Here is a 3952-nt window from a genome sequence, read left to right as displayed (position 1 = left end):
GCCATTTACGTCCTCTGAGTATATTTCCTCATCTCCAAACGAAGTTTGGATTGTGTGATCTTTTGAGCCCTCATCTCCAAGTACAGTTAGAAAAGATAATGTTGCTTCATAAATTTTAAAAAAATCAGATTTCCCATTATAAATGGCATTGGTGTTTGAATTTTACTATTAAGTCTAGATGACTTGGGTTGATTTTCTTGTGTTTTTTATGATTCTGTTATATCTGATACAGAGCAAGAACTTACACTTTCTCTAAAAGACATTTGAGAAATTTACATATAAGTTCTAACTATTTATTGATAAAATATTAATGAATCTAAAAAGTGTTTTTATAGGTGCTTTAAACAGCAAAGCTTGTCAGACATTTCTACAAGCCTGCCACATTTCTCTATTTCATAAAAAGATGTTAAAAATGCAGTATCATGAAACACTGGGCACTCTGAGTTATCCTAAGAGTGGGCAGAGAGGACATGAACTGAGGGGCAAGAAGTTAAGAATAAATTCTACGAAGGACTTCCCTGGTGGTCCAGTGGCTAAGACTTCACATTCCCAATACAGGAGCCTGTGTTCAATCCCTGGTCAGGGAACTAGATCTCACATACTCCAACTACAGATCCCACGTGTTGCAATGAAGATCAAAGACCCTGTATGCTGCAATTCAGATCCAGCCCAGCCAAATTTTTTTTTAATTCTAAAATAAATAAATAAATTCTATGAAGTTCAATCATTTATTGCCAGGACCTTTTTGGAGGGGAGTATTTGAAAAAATATGAGCTCAGTAATAAGGAACATAAAACATACTGGACTTGGAAGGGTGTTGGCAAAGACCAAATTCAGAAGCAAAAAGAGAAGCCAGTAGCTCTTTTATTTTTTTTTAAAGATATGATGTCGCTACAAGGAGGCAGGCCAGAGCTTCCTTTTCTGTCATCCCATGTAACCCCTCAGAGGTCGACAGCACCTCTTGAAGCCACCAGGATGACTGCCTGAACTGAAGCCTTACTCCTTTCAATCCTTATTAAAGAGAAATTTAATGGGAAACAATGAATGTGTCACAGCTGGGCCCTCAGGTTCAGAGAATGCAATATCCATGGCTGAGAAAAAGGACTGGTCCTCAGTAACAACCCAGAGTAAGCCAGTTCCTTCCCACAGCAGTCTCTTCTCTGCAGGTTTAAACTGCAAGGGGTTGAAGAACAGCATGGCAGTGAGTTTCCTGGGTTTTCTTATCACTTTTCAAACAAAAGCCTCCAATCCAAAAAAGCACAGATTAAAATGAAACAAATTAAAAAACAAACAAACAAAAAAAAAAACCACAACGTTTCCCCTAGTTAGAGGCCCAGAAAATGGGTACCTTAACAACAGAAACCTTTTTTGCAATAGCCACCCTATTCCAGCCCAAAATAAATGAAACAATGGAAAAACTGAACCCCTGCCCCACAGTTCCACTGGAGCCAAGCACAAGCTGATCTTTGATTCTGCAGCTCCCCCCTCTACCACAGAGAGGCGGCAGCCCTCTGATTCCCCTGCCCAGTGGAGCTGGCAGGGCTAAGGGGGGAGCTAGTCATCTATACTCTGCTCGGCAGAGGCAGGCTGTGCACATATCCCCCTTGTTGTTTTTGCTGTTTAGTTGCTCAGTTGTATGCAACTTTTTGTGACCCCATGGACTGTAGCCCGCCAGGCTCCTCTGTTCATGGGACTTCTCAGGCAAGAATACTGGGAAAATTTTTAAAAATTAAATAAAACATTAAAAGATGGCTTGCCATTTCCTCTCCCAGGGGATCTTCCTCCCCCAGGGATCAAACCCATGCCTCCTGCATTGGCAGGCGGATTCCTTACCGCTAAGCCACCTGGGAAGTCCACCAATGATTCCCCTGCAGGAACAGTATTGGCAAAGCTGAGTAGGGATCTGATCTTCCATCCCCACCGGTCAGAGCAGGTGTTATTATCATTCTCCCTCCCACTCAGGATGGTGTCAGTAGGATCCAGCAGTGAACAGACTGTCCACATCTTCCTGAAAGAAATGAGACTAAATGAGGTAGTATGAGGCAGAGCTGGTCCCCACTAAGCTTCACAGTCCTTTCCCTGTATCTGTGGAGCACCTCCTACTCACTAGCGATGAGGTGATGAGCAGTGGAGCTGGCAGACACTCTATTTCCCTTTCCTCATGTAGTGTCAGTGGGGCCCAGTAGGGAGCTGCTGAGCTTCCACATTCACTCAGAATCAACAAGGCAGTAAAAATCAGTGTCACACATTTGCTGGGAAGATGTCAGCATAGGGAAGGGCTGGCTGAACTTAACTTCAGCTGTCTGCAGTGAGGTGTAAATGCTCTGCTCCACTTTTTTAAGGGTGATACCAGTGGAGTCTAGTGGGAAACTGAACATAACACCCACCTGGATCTCATGCTATACCTCAAGAGGTGTAATAAGATCTGAGCTAAATCTCATACCTTATATATATAAAAAAAAAGTCCAAAATGTTCAAGGATTTAAATGTAATATTTAAAATTATAAAATCTTTATGAGAAAATAAATAATAGACATACTTTGGGATCAGGTCTAGGCAAGCTATTGTTAAACATGATATCCAAAGCATAATCCATAAAAGGAAAAAATGATAAACTGGACCTCACTAAAATTATAAACCTTTGCTCTGCCAAAAGACTCTGAAGAAGATGAAATGCAAGCTTAAGATTAGGAGAAAATAATTCTAAAGAAGTATATGACAAAGTGGCAGTATCTAGAACATATGAAGAACTATTAAAACCAACAGAAACAACAAAAGAAAAATTCAGTGAGAAACTGGGATAAACACAGACAGACATTTAACCAAAGATAATATTCAAATGACAAAGAAGCATAAGAAAGATGTTTGACATCATTAGCCATTAGGCAAATTAAAACCACTTTGAGATATCACTACATATCTATTAGAATTACTAAAATTAGAAAAAAATAGTGAAAGAGTTACAGCAATGCACGTTGGCAGCCACTACAGGCTCGGGAGTAAAAGTCTCTCACAATTTTCAATGGTTAGAACTCAAAAAACATCAGAAAGTATTAGGAGATGGCAGTTAGCTAGGGTCTAAAACATGACCAACACATGACACAAGATGGACAGGAGTGATAACTGGGCCCCCAAGAACAATCTATGAAAACTGAATATACAGCCTTGAACTAGGATGTGGACCTAAATGCCTAGAAGCATGCCCCTTTGTAAGATTTGTAACAAAAATTAATATAGATGGAGTTAATAGTTCCAATGGAGTTGTGGACCCAAGAGCAAAATGGCAAAATTCATCCAGCATCAAAGTTGTCCTACAAGAGCTTTGGTGCCTAATGTCTTAAGAAAATATGAAACTTCCTCAGCTGCTTGAAAGACAGTGTTATACAGTAGTTAATCCAAAAGAAAAAAAAACTACAGGCCCTCCCATATCCCCCATGAGATTTAAGCAATTGTCATTTTTTTTCTTCAAGTAGTAAATTTTCTAGATACATCTTGGAGACCTCAAAGTACTGGAAAGGAAGAGCCCATTCAAAGGCAGTTTATTTTCAGATACTGTAAAGGACACTAATTTTGTGTCCATGTGAAATGTATAAGTTGTGCTATAACAAATAAATCTGTCAAGTATAACCACTATCCACACAGTTGAACTTCTGGGTCCAAGAAATTTAAATTGACTCTTGTCATAACCAACAGGGCATATCTAACTTAATTGTTAGCTCTAACTAGTTACATCTAACTCAGCCTTGCTGCAGATTACATGGCCTGGGATCTCTGCCTTCTCCCCCATCCCCTCCTGGTTTCTTTAAGTCTTAAATGATGACCCCCTCAAGCAATTATCCTTCTCCTCACTCTCCACTACCACCCATGACCAAAGCATAGATCATAACTCACTCTGCTCCCCTCTGAAATTAGCCTTTGGTGAGGAATTCAGGGCTTTTCCCATATCACTTCT

The 3952-nt window shown here is 40.1% G+C and overlaps 1 pseudogene; it reads left to right on the top strand.

The window, feature by feature from the left end:
- The first annotated feature begins 1195 nt into the window (after nt 1-1195).
- Nucleotides 1196-3473, top strand: LOC102186470 (annotated as a pseudogene).
- The last annotated feature ends 479 nt before the right edge of the window (nt 3474-3952 follow it).

This window comes from Capra hircus (genome assembly GCF_001704415.2).
Source record: "Capra hircus breed San Clemente chromosome X unlocalized genomic scaffold, ASM170441v1, whole genome shotgun sequence".
Lineage (NCBI taxonomy): Eukaryota > Metazoa > Chordata > Mammalia > Artiodactyla > Bovidae > Capra > Capra hircus.
The sequence above is the reverse complement of the archived record's forward strand: the minus strand, read 5'-3'. Positions and strand labels throughout refer to the sequence as shown.